The sequence below is a fragment of the Helicoverpa armigera genome, chromosome 14, assembly GCF_030705265.1.
Source record: "Helicoverpa armigera isolate CAAS_96S chromosome 14, ASM3070526v1, whole genome shotgun sequence".
Classification (NCBI taxonomy): domain Eukaryota; kingdom Metazoa; phylum Arthropoda; class Insecta; order Lepidoptera; family Noctuidae; genus Helicoverpa; species Helicoverpa armigera.
Genome location: NC_087133.1, coordinates 3,958,805 through 3,974,781, shown reverse-complemented (window position 1 = coordinate 3,974,781; position 15,977 = coordinate 3,958,805). Strand labels below are relative to the sequence as shown.

Here is a 15,977-nt window from a genome sequence, read left to right as displayed (position 1 = left end):
CACTTGATTGTTATAAATATTTGGATCTACCCTTTTTGTTAATGTGTAACATTAAGCTACAATCTGTAGGGGAAAGTGGTTACCCTTCGTACGCTTTTTAGATTTTATTTTTTTAATTTATGATTAATAATCGAATTTATCTAGTTTATAGACCTAAGTATAACAAATATATTGTAGTTTGTTACCAAAAAATCCGACACTATTATGTCAAAAGGTTATAGAGTTATAGTCATTTTTCTACGATAAGATATTTGTACGAACTTGCCCCATGTACGGGGTACGCTCGTACAGTAGGTGGGGTACTTTCATACGCATGGGGTAGATTCATACAGGGTAATTAAAAAGCCTATTAAAGCCGTTAAATTTTTATTAATTATTATAAAAAATATGTATTTCTCAAAGAACTAACTTAATAATATTTGACTTGACTCATAGTCGATAAATCTTTCTTTAGAAAAATAACAAAACATTAAATCATTCATCCTTAGTTTACTTATTGATAATTCGTAGGCAAGTTTGCGAATTTGTACTGTTGTAAGCCCATAATGCATTTTGCAGCAATTAATAATGTAGTCATTTAAGCGTGTCTCTTCTTCCAAGGAGAAGACTTGTAGACTCGTGAACTTAGAATGCAATGTTCGTGAGGGTCCATCGCTGTTAGAGCCTTCGTTGAATTTCTTGACTCTGCTTTCCAACGTCGACGTCTTGATGTTATACTAGCTTCCGCCAGCGGCTTCGCCCGCGTGGTGTGTTGATAAAAAGTAGCCTATGTGTTAATCCAGGGTATCACCTATCTACATACCAAATTTCAATCAAATCGGTCCAGCCATTTTTGCGTGATTGAATAACAAACATACATCCATACATTTCACATTTATAATATATAAGTAGGATATAAGTAGGATTTCAACGCGGCTTTCCTATACGACAAGCGTCCATGAATTACGTCGTCAACTGCTAATTTTATGGACTCCTCATCCACGTCTTGAGTACGCATGCCCTTTTTTTTATTTTCGCACCATGATTCTACAATAAAATATTAATTGTAAGGCTTATTTAATAAAAATATTTCATGTTGTTAGAAGAACAATACTTTATAAAAGGAATGTAATTGTGCTTTTTGCCTGGTATTTTAAAAGTTTACTATATTTTACTTCATAAAAATCTAATTATGATATTGTGGTGGTGAATAAAACCTGAAGAAGAGCGTTCGTATGCGTACGAATGTGCCCCCTGTTTGGCTGTACGAAAGCACCCCCCCATACCTTGCACAAAATTAAAGTACAACTTTATACAAATTCTAATTTAGTTTGAGAAATATAACAATTAAAGCTCAAAATAAACAATATTATCATTAAATAATCATCACCATATTGTCAAAAACATAACAATTCTACTAACAATTGCGAATTACACCTAAGGAAAAAATTTACTCACCGCGCGCGAAAACACATTACGTCTTGTCAGCCGTGATACACCGTGGTGCGACTGTCGCGCCACTCCGCTAACAATATGGCGGCTGGTATATCAATGCACACAAGCAAAGGAGTGTTTGTGTGCCGTTTAGTTTTTCTGCTATACTAACTGTACGAATGTGCCCCACGTACGAATGGTGACCACTTTCCCCTATTACGTTTTTTCAATAAAGATTAAGATTATATTATATGTATAATTAACGTTACTATTGCTTTTTTTAAATAATGATAGTGATGAAGAGTTTATTTTATATCAGAGTGCAGGTATCTGAAGAGAAAAAATACCCACTGAGGATAGGATCACCGAGTTATAAATCATTCCCGATCTCTTGGTAACCTAAATTCTGCTTAGTTTTTTCTTTGAATAGTTCTTTATCAATTATTGTTAAATTCCATACAATTAATTGGTGTTCATTACCATTAACGCTGTGTTTTGAAGATTCACAATATAATAATTATGTTGATGACTTAAGCTTCTATAGACAAGGCTTTATTGTGTTTTACATGGTTGTGGTTTAACTGTTATTGTCTTCATATGTTTATGTGCTTTCATGTCATTGATGTGTTAGGAAAATAAATTCATTAAATAAAACATATTTCGTATTTATTTTATTATTATTTAACCTTCTTTTAAGTACTGAAGTTGAATCTAGAGTGGCAGAATTATATCATGGGTATCTAACATCAGACCTCATCTGATACAATTTCAGTACAAACAAAATAGACAGTATTGTAAAGAAACATTTTGAAAATGGGAGCAACGAAAATATTTAGATACAAGTTTTCCTGCTAGAGCTCGCTGAAAAAAGTTTTGTTACAGCGATATCCCTGATTTTAAAGTTATTATGAAGTAATGAGATAAATACTCGTAAAACAAGCTGAAAAGAGATGCTTCTAATCACGTTAAAGGTCCTAGAATATATTACATATAATTAGTTTCAGCAAAGATACTAAGCTACAGAAATAAGTTATTATTTTAATAAAAAAAAAAGTACTCAACAGATTACACTAGGATATTTTATATACTGTCCATAGTCATAAGTTGATGCACTACGCAAATAAAAATACTCAGAAAATTGAGCCAACGATTTTATAGCCTTAAATAAAAACCAAATTATACGTTGCAGCAATAAATTAACCGCCCCTAGGGACGTAAAGCGCACTAATGTATTCAAAGTTCCGAAAATCAATACTTTGGCTGCATCCCTTAGTTACTCTATTGCCTACTAGATGGCGCTAGTGGATGATAAAGCAGTGCAAAAAGCTTTTGTGCTACGATGTTTGTTCTATTCGATAATAGATGGCGTGAATGTCGCATTCCTGTGAATTTTATTCTGTGCATCTACAGGTCAATTTGTACAAGTGGAGCATTTGAAATGAATTCATTATAGCTGAAAGAAGTCCTTGTTCTATATTATTTTAACTTTATTAAAATACTAGTTTTTTTTTGGCTGAACCGAAAAAACCCTTGCCAATTTTTTTAGAGGTTGTTTGGGATGTCTGGCAATTGGGATTTGCTAGCTGAAAATCTTTAAACATAGTTCTGAAACACGTTTAAGTCATCAATAATTGTATAGTTTACGCATATATTAAGCTAGACTAATCAAAGTAATAAAAACTGCTGTTGAACTTTTATTGCCAAGCCAGCAAGCAACTTATTTAACTATGCTTCTCTGAGGCTAGCCATTTGTAGTCGTACAGATCTTATCCAAAAGCTTTGCTTATTTAAAGTTGGTTCCTTCAGACTCCAAGATTGTCAAAAATGCAAGGGCGCATGTGCGAGATGTCCAATGGTGAACACCCTGTCTGTAGCACTTTACCGAAAAAGGAACCGAGCGCGAATTATTTTATTGAATTCTCAATTATACAAAGAGCTATGAATTCGTATGGACACTCGCACACGAGAGGTCGAATCGCTCGACTTCGTCAGAATTACAGAAATGACAAACGAATTCCGATGACTTCTTTGCTGCTTATGGTTGTGTTTGGTGGTGTAGGATAAAGGAAATATAAACGATCCTCAGTGACGCCTATTATCTAGAATTCGATTAGTTCGTTTCTTCAGCATAGGTAATGGGAAACTTTAGAGAAGAAAAGTTATTAATTGTTGCGAATTTTAAAAATATAACCAACAACTAATAATAATTATTTATACCAAAAATCCTTTAAACCATCTAAATAAAACCTTCTATTTTTGGAGCGAACAATTTCATAGAGCGAAGAGCCGGTATGAGGTACCAGGAATGTATAAGGAAAGAAAAGATTAATGACTATGGCAGGATGGCAGACAACCGCGGCCGCGTTTGACAAGCGCAGGTGCGCTATTTTCATAATTGGCCCGACCCGCGCCCTTTCAGCTTTCAGGAACTATAGTGAGTGTGGTCATGTGAGTTCACGAAGGCTTTGTTCTTTGTTGTAATTGGAGTACGCCATAAGGCTTGTACGTAATAATATTTTCGTTGGTGGTTTCTGGTATCAGCACTTCGAGATGGGTCTCCAATGCGATTGTTCTGATCGCTATGTTCTTATTTACTCGTAGATATGTCAATGAGAAGCGAATGTAGAATGAAAGTACATGAACACTATATCATCAGTCTCTCATTTTACTGCCCTACTTCAGGGCATGGGCCTCTTCTCTTATGGAGTATAGCGGATTGGCGATTTCAGATTTTTAAATCATGATTTTCCTCATACATTTTTAACCTTTGAATTAAGCTAGATAATGGCATTATTATGAAGAAGCCTTTTGGAGACCTACAGTAAGTTACCATATGCATATGAGTATTTTATTTAAAGACCCCTAAACATGCATCATCTCACAAGCTTACCATATCAGCTCAGTCACTTCAAGACATTGCACGCCACACAAAGTGGATTACGTCACTAATCCCGCACCGGACAGGGGTGCCACGTGTGCGAACATGAAAATCTGAGCTACAGGGGCTCACCTTTCTCGTAATGAGCACTATTAATCACTAGAACCGTACAATGTTCGCCTAAACATAAGCACTACTTGACATGGATCTTCGGCCCTGCATCTGTGCCAAAACTAACGACATCTGATGGATTAGAAAAAATATAAGACCCCTATTATACTTTTAAAGATAGACTTTTTTCGTGAACTTTTGAACTGTCAAGTTTTGAGATTATTCATTAATCTTTTTTTGTTGGAGGATTAAATGCAGTATGATGTCTGAGTTGAATTTAGATATCCAATCCAAAAATCACATTGAAATTTTGTGTATTTACTCTCAAAGACGTATTGTCGTCCTGCAAATTCGGTTTCAGCAAACATGTACACCTTAAATATTAGCAACATTATATGAACTGAACAATGAACATATTTCAGCATATACCCATTTACAATGACTACTAGGTACATCCGAGAGCCACCTACTACTCAAATTACCGATGTGACACAAACATCTTCACCTTACTGAAACCTACACATAAAAAGGTTTTTGATAACAAATCGACAGCTACCAAAGCCAAACCATACCATAGAAAGATTGTGTAACTGAGCGAAAGAATTGCAGGCAGGAAGGGCCCCGTCAAAAATTACTATTATACCCCCGACATAATTAATGAACTGCTTATTCAAATACATTTAAAACTATTATTCATGCCGTTTACGTTTGAAACGTTCCGACCTTTTCTTTGAAAGGACTCCTTTATGTTATTAATTAAAAAAAAAGTTGCCTCATGCGATTTTTAAATAGTCCAGGTTCAAGCCGTAGCGAATTTTAAGGATAAATATTTTTTGTCCACAATAGTTCGTTATTAGAATATTATGTAATGCTTAATGATCTTTGCACAATTAAATTAACATTGAATAGTAATAATTTACGTCTTGTTAGATGTCTGTTTGTTACTTACATTATAAAGAACACAGATTATAAGTTTGTCGTTTTGTAAGAAGTTGCAGAATATTTTGCACATAAAAATGTTCCCACTTTTGGAACTTCATCTTACAGTTATACCTAACAATAGGAAAGTGATTTCATGATATTTTTTTGTAAAAATACGTAACGTGATTTAAAAAAAAAACAGATTTCAGTAATCCCGACCAGTTCCCACTAAGTTAATTAAATAGCAAGACAGCTACCAAGGCTTCGAAAAACAAAAGAAAAATACTTTACCAAAGTAACGAGAAAACGTATTCCGCAAAAACAGTGTTTCATACGTACATTTCTGACCAGATTAGGATGACCTCCCTCGCTCTTCTTACTTCATGAGAAAATGGGCAGAAATGGGGTGGGGTAGTTAGCGTTTAGGGTCCTAGTTATATTGGTTGGTAGAGATTTCCCGAATGTTTTTTCCTTTTGATATTTTCGCAGTTCGTCGGCTTAGTAGGCAAGTTCTTTATTATTATTGCTGTAGCGAATCCCTGGGAAAGGTGACTGGTGTTTTTGGTATTCGGAGCCATGCTTGCTGGCAGTCGCCTGCTTTCAATTAGGTAGTATTTTGCGTCAGTAAGACTGTCGTTATATTTGCAAAGAGCTGTTTATTGTTGATAATTATTCATGAAAGGGTTTCGTATGTGGGCTGTCTTCATATGGTAAAAAAGTAATGACTGGAAATTGTCTTTCGTCTAACAATTTTGTAGAATCGTTAAACTGAAAATTATGTACATACCGTCGTCTTAGAATGAAAACCTCGGAAATGCATTTTTTCTCAATATTTTTTATTGCATTTTTTTGGAAGATAATCGTAAAAAATATCTAATACTAATCTTTATCCTGAAAATTTATCTCTTGCACTAACGAGGTTTTCACTCTAAGACGACGATACGCAGAACGTGTTTTTTGTAAATACATATATTGCAAAAAAATTATGACAATAATTTGAGATAAACAATAAATCATCTTCCAAAAAAGCTGAAATATTAAAGTGACGTGTTTTTCACATGAAAAAAGACTCGTATTTCTCGCGTTGCATCATCCAATAACTATATTTGTACAAAACAAATTATTTTTTGCGTCTAGAGACTTATAATATTGCAGTTTCCATATCGAAATCCCATTGCAACATTGCACAGCGAACTTTTAATCAAGTCCTGGAGAAACGATTTACTACGAACAAAGAGTAATGACAAATACGCAGAGTGGACAGAGCTGCAAATACTATTTTTCTTTTCTGTACCTAAAGCATATTTTTACCGTAGAACTTCAATAATACCTTCACTTGCTGACTTTTTACAGCATAAAACAGAAGCATACACAAACATCTAGTGGCATTAAAATAGTTTAAATCAAAGAACTTGGAGATTTTACGGTTTTACAAAATATTTGTAATCAACCTTCAAATACATATCTTTGTATACGGTAGTCTCACCTGGAGCTATCTATTTTCTAGCAAAATGATGTTGTTCTCAGAAAAAAAATCATCAACGTAATTATCTACCTAAGCATAATCATTTCAGAACTCATCAATATGATTACACTTGAAGCATATACTAAATCTTGCTAATCTAATCTAGCTTCAGTAGAAACATTATTCTTCAGAATATATCTCAAATGAGTACCTTAAAAATCGTTTTTTATTAGCCTATGCTGTCCCACTGCTGGGCAAAGGCCTCCCCCATAGCCTTTTAAACAATCGGAACTACCAAAATGTTTTTTCAGTAGGCAGAAAACTACAATAGCATTGTCACTTCTACAGTTCGCTAGTCTAGCCCGCCCGCAGCCGCAGTCGTCGGGCGGCGGCGCCCGCGGCGGGCGTCTACCATTAATCACTAGTTTTAGCTCACGTTGAACGTTGACTAGCCGTACCTACTGCACTGTACAGCTTGCGGTACTGCGGAAAATTGCTTTTCTGTTATTTGCAGTACCTATCCACAATTTTTGAAATTATTTTTATTTTATTTTAGATATAAATATGGACTTGATTTTAGATCGGTTTTAGGTTCCCCAAAAATCATCTTGATAGTTTTGCCATATCAAGGCTTCCTGGGCTTCAAGAATTGTTCAGAACATAGCCCATTTATACCCATGTTATTTCATTTTCAAAGAACGTCCAGATAATACTGTCATACCAGACTCGTTAAAGAGGGTCTCTGTTCTGAATATACCATGTGTAATTGTGTACCCATTTAAGCTGTATTAAAACCATCAATTGAAACAAAGTTTAATACTTCAGCTTAGAACCAACCCTGATATTGACCTGTTACTTAATCTTTAGCATGATATTTTTGAACAAGATTCATCAATACGTTGGCTACTAGTCTAAACAGTAGTTAGACGTAATTCTGCTTCTTCAGTACCGTATTTCAATATATGTCTATGCCTTCATTTGAGCAACGCTGGAATAAACGCTAAATAATCTAATATTCCTCAGATCAAAAATCATCAAAAAAGATTAGAAATCATGAGCCAATGATTACCAGCACAACCAAAATCGGCAGTAGCTACCAATATCATACCAATCCTTATCAAGTTACAACCGATCAGTATTTCTATCTGTACACCGAAACATTGTTAGTATATAGTTGTCGAGTCATCTAGGGAGCCAGTATCCAACAGTAGTTAGCGCTGATCAGCCATATGGGGTTCCAGGCTTCAACGAATTAGATATGCCTTTGTTGTTCAATGAAAGTTTTGGGAAAAATAATAATGAATTAATTTTCGATTGTGCATGTAAGCATTACGGTTGTGAAGAGTATTGATGCGTATCTGTAGCATGTTGCTGCTGTGCCGGTTGAAAGGGTGCCTATTATACTGATGTAAACTGTTTGCCAAACTTGACCAGTACTCTCACTTCGAAATTTAATTTTGATTTAGCGCAATAGGACACTATTAAATAGCAGCTAAATCTTGTACTAAACTCCTCTTTGGCTGGTTACGGGCATCAAAGCCTCTTAACTTCCCGTCTCATTGAGCTTTTTAATACCATAGAACTTTATTCTGGTTGTCCCCTAGGTCATAGAAGGGGAAATCATGCTTCAATTTTCGATACTTTTCATTCCAAACTAAAAAAAAACTTCTTATAAGCCGGAATGAAAGATATGTATATTTTAGATTTTTTCTTCTTCTTACAAACACGATCATTAGCATTTTTTCAGATACGTTCATGTGTAATACATCAGCATGTGTTTTTGGCAATTGCATTTAACTGCTTCACAATAGAAGAAAAAATACATTGTAACTGTTTGGAGGCGTCCCAAGATCATTATATCCAAGACTTTGCATATCACAAAGAACAGTAGCACAAAATGATATATTGCTTCTAAACAAAAATGTTTATTGTTACAATTTGCAACAATAACAACCCTTTTCTTGAAATTTTCGCAAACTACCGTTTGTAACTGTTACAGTTTTGTCTGTGGACGAATAATTTATGGTGTCGTAAAGGTGGTCTATGACAATGGAAGGTTTTTGCAAGTCACTACCCTTTGTAGGTCAGTTACTGTTTCCCTATATCGATAGTTTAATATATCGGTTGGTCTGTGGTGCTCAAACTGAAATGAGGATGGAAACCTGAAGAAAAAAGCCGGGGTATGCGTACCGTAGGGGCTGCTAAGTGCTTTAGACAACAATGCGTATAATGTGATACTTAGTTGTAGAACTACCTCAAAATCTGCTAATGACAAATCGCAAGGAAAATCGACAGATAACCGAATTATTGTGGTACCAAACCTCTATTGAAAGTATATGAATGGTAAATGATCGCAAACAATACGCACACGCCACTTTTTATCCACCACAACACCTACACAGCACAAACATTTTCCATAAAAAAATAAAATATAACTCCTTCTAATTGAATTCAATAACCTCGCAGATAATAGTAAAATTAACCCTCAAGTGCTCGTACAAACGGAGGCATTCATTGCATACAATGAGAGTTTGAGAATCGCCGACATACCGTGCCACAATACCTCACTAATGATCTTCTTAACATTCAAATCGCCCACGATACTCTTTTGTCTCCGAAAACCCCATAGTTTTTCGTTCGCACAACTATTTTTCAAGCAGCAAGACACTAAATAAAAATTGCCAATGATTGAAGCTTGTGGGTCAACGGGTTACGTATGAATGGCGTCCGGTGTTGCGACATGTAAAAAAAACTTCTAAAAAGAAGGTTGATTGGTTCACGGGCATTCGTTGTTTTGCTACCGAGTGTTAATTAACGTGCCATAGACGAACTTTAATAGATTCGTGTTAGGAAGGCTATGGGTATGTATTACGTGACGCTTGTTAGAAGTTTCAAAGTTAATTCAAAACAAAGAGCGTACACGTTTGAATTCTCATTTTTTACCCATCCTTAATCTTAAAGTCGTGTATCAAATTACTACATCAAATATAAACTTCAGCCTTTTCTATATCAACATATGCAAGCAAGCCACATTAGCAGACCCGAGAATCATATTTGGGATATTCATGCAGGATAGGAGCAATCGTTCTTGCTTACAATTCTTGGTTGACGACAAAGTCCTACAACGCAATACCTGTGAACATTACTTTAATCTAAGTACAATAACGAAGTAATTCTTAGTATTAGAAGTGCACCAGTCAAGGTTACTCTGACTAGGTGATTCCCAACAATGTCATTTAAAATGCGATTTGCGGTTTAAAACCACTGGCTCCTTTATTATATTCAAGCTAATCATGTAAATTGAAGGCTATCTAAATTAGTTTCAGTTAACACCATAGGTATGGTTGATTTGAACATTACCTCATTATATTGGAGTCTAAGTTGACATTTGTGCCGAGATGTAGGTCGATGGAACTATAGAAAAGCTTGATAAAAATTACCTCGTTAATGCCTACTAAGAAGGTCGATTAATACAATACTATTGGCATTTGCCATCCTTTTATATAGTCTTAGATTCCACAGGCAAGACCCAGACTAGTCAACCGCTGTTTAAAATTAGGAAAACGACATTTCTCCGCATGTCAATAAAATTATAATCTTAACTAGAGCATCACACTACAAAGCTACTGAAGCCTTACAAGTGGGCTTCTTCAACAAAAACAACCTAAGAATAATATGAACAGCAACTCCAAAAAAACTTTCAAGCACATTCCAAGGCTGAAGCTGAAAATGTCAACCGAGTTCCGTGCTCTCTTGAAATAATAAGCAATGCGTGCCGCATGGAGAACAAAATGACTAGCAGAGATGCCATTACGGAAAATCTCCTAAGAAAGTAAGCTCACCAAAATATGGGTGTTCGGGGGACGAGGAACGTTGCTGGCTCCAAGCTTAGACGCCTTCTTTGGACCTGCCCATGTTTTGGAATTAAAAACATCATTGATGTCTTGAAGAACTCGAACACTTCGTTAGTTCATTCGTACGTAACTGATCTTTACGACCACTGTACGTATTGGACCTAGAAGAAGGCGCCTGACCTACCTACATTATAGCATCTCCGCTCATCTCCTTACTCCGTGTTGCCGCGGATGATCCGTGACGTCACAGCCATGTGACATTGCCATCTATTAATCATGAGCAAACCGCCGCGTACGATCGGGGATGTAAAATCGTTTACAAACATCCGCAGCTTAAAATATCTGTTGTGGAGTTTATTTTTAATAAGGTTGCTTTTTAGGTTGGTTGGGAAAAGTTTTGATATGTGAAATCTATGTAATGCATTATATACAGATCAGATACATTGATACTTGTGAAAAACTGCATGCTAAAACCCGACTATTTTGTCATATTTGGTTTAAACGAATCAAGACAGTCTTATGATTAATCCTAGTCCCGCTTAGCTCAGGCTTTTTTCCAGTACAGTTAATAAAAAATACAGGTTTTATAATGCATTTTTTAATCGACATACTTAGATAATAAAATAAATTATGTTTCATTACTTTATATTGTCCAACTAACGCAACACACACTTATTGGTACTTACTTGGTAACCTGTAATTCATAGACGAATCGGAAATAAAATAAAATTAGTTTCATGTACCTACCTAACTGAAAAATCATTTCCCGAGCAGTAAATATAGGTTTGTGGTTGACGGCTCAACCATATCGGAAAATCTGTGCTAAGTTATTTTAAAAAGTTCTGTGGAGAATTCGAATATCAGACTAGCAGATGTTACCCAACATTGTTTTGTCATTGTGATAACGTCACAGTGATTTTTTTTTTTTATAAAAACGTAAAAACACAGTCCGTTTATCAATATTATTGCAAAAATCGTGAGAATAACTTTAACATGATCATTAACATCACAAGTTTAAACCGAATTGTATTGTAGCCCTGAAAATGGAAAACCTACCGATACGTGTAGGAATTCACACAATGCAACAATTTCATGCGCCATAAAACATCTCTACAGCATCCGAACATTTCGACGCGAGATGAAAACGAAACGAGTGGCGTCCGTATCGAATAAAATAAATCGATTTATTTTCAAAAACGATTTCGTTATTTTCTTGACGTGCGATTGAGGGGCGCCGATGACAGCGTTTGTTATTTACCAAAAATTCTAAGATCGATGATGGTCCAGGTTTTCAACAATTGTCATTTGGCAGGCATGGTCGCGAACGATTAACAGAATTTTTATAAAAATGGATTGAGAAATTCCTGCTGATATCTGTGTGTCCAAAGATTCCTTTTTTAATTTAACTGATAATACACTAATGATGTAATTTGTGAACCAATACTCAATTGGATAGATTTAGTACCTATCTATAGGTATAAAGTTTTACAAGCAATTTTCTTGAGAAAACTATTATTTTGGTATTCTATTGTACTTCTTGTGTGTTTCTTGCTGTTCGTTTTCTCCCTAAAACTTGATTCCGACCCACGCCAAACACGGTCCAGTCCCCATCACACTGGTGTTAATTCCCAATTCCCAAATGGCGAGTGGTCATCATAGTGCCCTCTGTAATCCACTAGAGCTGTACCAATCAGCACTGCAAGGGACGTGTGGCCCATAGGGATGTGACAACGAGGGAGGACCACGGGAGGACCGGGAGGCTGCGGGGAAGGGGAGACGAACGCCGAATTGCGAGGGGAGCAAAAGGGAGTTTTTTAAAATCACTCGCATGGAATGGGAAAATTGTTGAAGTGTAAATTTGTCGCTGAAGCTAAAAGATGAAGAGTTTTTGCTCGTGTTATGTTATGGGGCGGATTTTGTGTTATGGTTGTAAGTACTGGTGTATAGGTAAGTTTAATGTTTGATATGAAAATAACAGTTCAATGCGATGCGCATATTTGACTTCAGTTTATCACTGAGTTGAAATTCCTGGAAACTTATCTATAAATAAACAATTTACACAATCTCTTCTCCGTATACATCTGAAAGGTACAGTCAACTTCAGGTCAGTGGTAACCGTTTTATAGAAAAATCGTACTTATTACTATTGTGTTAAGGTGCATGACAGTTACCACTGATGTGCGGTCTACTGTACCTATCCCGCTTTAACAATAGCGATACTGTAAATTACCAAAAAGGTTGCCCTGATTTATAGTGTGACCACTAGCCTTTTAAAATTGTTCTGTAACTTTCCAGGGTAAATTCTAAAACAGAACAAAATCGCCCAACTTTGCTTTCAATCAATTCGAACTTTTAACCACATTCAACCAAGCCACACCCTTTGGAGGTGCTAATTAATTGTGGAAGTGCCCAGAGGCTATCCAACATAGTCCATTAAGCATAAAGCCCTAGCTTAACCGTTACTGTTGTTTTCCTGACCCTCGGAGTGAAATCCCTAAAGTCCAGTCGAGTGACCAGGGGAATTAGACCTTCTCCTCTTCCCTGCTGCGTTTGCAAATATGATTTCGCAGGTGCGATGGTTTATACCGCGTGGGTCAATTAAAAGTGGTCAGCAAGTGACCGCAACTTTTGTTTTATTCATCGCCGTTCTACCTGCTGAGAGGTGGCCTTTAATTGGATTAAAGATGGCTGATAAAAGGGCTGTTAATGTAAGCACTGAAGCGGTCGCTGGCCGTTGACATTTAATTAAGGGATGACTATTGATTTTAAATGTCTGGCACGCTATTGGACTGTATTTGTTACGCCTCTATGATGTAAAAAGAAAACTGTTTATTTACATTGTTTGAATACTTTAAACTCGGCACATGGAGCGCCTGGTCTTACATATTCATGTCTCTACGTCGACAAGTTGTTAATGTAGCTATTTATTTTTGAGAAATAATTGTAAGACAATTAATCAGCATCAGATTCCAATGCCTTGTTTTATTAATAGAATTCAAAATTAAATCATTAATCTGTTACCCGCGGCTTATGTATAAAAATAAGTGCCAATGCGAAACAAATTACTTTCATGAAAGAGAATACTAAGTATGTTGAAATTTTTGGTATAACTACTAACAGAAATTCAGACTTATGTATAAAGACATTCTTAAGCATAATTTCTAAGTGTAGCTGTATACCAATAGTATTTATGTGAGACAACATGAAGTGTTTGATGTATTACAATATGATACATTCCTGAAACATCTAAAATCTCTTTCTAAAACATTTGCTTCAAAGATAATCGAAAGAAGAACATAATTTTATATTTTCTGCAAAGAAACCTCACAAAGAAAGTAGGTACATGGAACGGAAACCTTTCAAAAGTATAAATAGTCGCGCGACTTTCAAAATAGATGTTCGTGGAATGCGTGAGTCAATATATCGGGCGTCGCTGAAGGTGGGCGTTCACGAACGATTTCAGCTAATTATTACACGTAAGATGTTTATGTGTGGTCCGCGGCTAAGAATATACCTGCGTTGACATCGATGGACTCGTAAAATGTTTGATATTTATCTTCTTTTGCAGCTTATCCAGGTATCTTCTTTCATTTGTTTTGTATCATGACAATTATTGCTACTTTAAAGAGGAATAAATTAATTTATTGGGAATTAAATTTACACCGTACTAATTACTCAAATAATAATTCTGTTGTAAGAATAATGTGCACTTCATGCTTATGGATTTTCTGCTGGCGTATTTTTTTCACAGATCGATCAAATGATGAAAATTGCGGTAATGCCATCGAACCACAGGCGTAATTAATTACATTTGGAAATATGCATAAATTCAGAGTTTTCCTACAATTTATATAATTTTCGAATACTAAGTAAATAAAGCAATGAACGATTTTTATTACACCTGAGGCATAGACAATGCAATTCACACGCAGTTTTTACAACATCTAAAAATATACCTAACCTTTTTTACCGAACAAAAACGCAACCCAACCTCCACACAAATTAATGCCGCCTCCAAAAAAACTCATCCCACTTTATTAATACCTATATAAAATATACAAATGAAAACGGAAATAAATCCACACAATATATCAAGCCGTGGGTTCGGCTCGGAAGGCTCGCCGCGCCGTGTCAACCAGCAGGATACCTCCGGTTAAATTGAAAAACAATCTCTAACCATTTTCGCTCGCCGAACGTAATAAATCTATGTACAAAAATTGTACAATGTTATTTATGAAAGGTATCAGGCGGCGCGCCGAACTATGCGTTTGTTGTGGCGGCCCGTGTATCGGGTTAGGCGCGTACTTTTTGATGAGATGGAAATATTTTTCGGTTAGTTAGTTTAGGGTCTTGTTTTATATGTAAAGTGCAAGAGCATCATTCTATACTATACTCTATCCACGGAAGCAAGAGCTAAAAGGTAAACAAAGAATGACACTTTTTCAAGATGGCGGTATAACCCGACCGATGACAAAATCACAGATACTGCGAACATTTTACACAAAAATGTGACGTTTTGTCATCGGTCGGGTTATACCGCCATCTTGAAAAACTGTCATTCTTTGTTTACCTTTTAGCTCTTGCTTCCGTGGATAGGGTATAGGTATGTATTTGTGGTACGTATTTGTTGTACGTTACTTAGGGTTTATTGATGTAGGTAATACAGGTCCATATCATTTGTTTCTCCGTGTCGGTCTGGCGTTTTAAAGGCTATGAAATATGCAATCATGAGTATTTGCTTCAGTGTCAATGATAGTAGAAGTAATCTTAGTAATTACACACACCTTGTTTTAAACAATTACAACAAAATCCAAAATAAAACAAAAGCTTTAAAAATTGAAACGCGTCGCTTTCAATGGCAGCCAGTCTACTGCGGCCATTGCGGGATTAATTGCATTAATCATTGCCACTGACAGCTATTACATTTTTGGTGGCCGACTTTGGCCGACTTTTGGCTCGGACGCGACAGACCGAGTTTCACTATACAATACAACAATGTAACGTTTTCGTTTGAAACAATTACGAATCTATTTCGACTGTCAGTCGGTGGTCTGAAATTGATTGAGATGCCTTTTCGGTACATGTAAGAGTTTAAATTGATATGTGAGGGGCGTAAAATAATATATAATAGGTATTCTGATGTTGAAACCAACCAGATTACTTATATTAAAATGCACCTAAACCTGCACTGCGAATGCCAACTTTGGCTGTTTCAAACCATATCAGAAAACGCTTCCCATTCACAGACGTGGACTTTTCAGAACGTTCAATTGTTAAGGCTTATTTCAGGGTTCAAACAAGCAGTTTAAGGCATTTATTTGTCACTCTTCTATTT

General features: G+C 35.9%; 1 long non-coding RNA gene across 1 annotated transcript; it reads right to left on the bottom strand.

Annotated features, from left to right (window-relative positions):
- Window positions 1-349: 349 nt before the first annotated feature.
- LOC135117742 (uncharacterized) lies at window positions 350-1,621 on the bottom strand. Its single transcript, XR_010277105.1, has 2 exons — window positions 1,438-1,621; window positions 350-1,026 (listed from the first exon to the last, which is right to left on the bottom strand). It is a non-coding gene; the product is annotated as an uncharacterized LOC135117742 (long non-coding RNA).
- Between the last annotated feature and the right edge of the window lie 14,356 nt (window positions 1,622-15,977).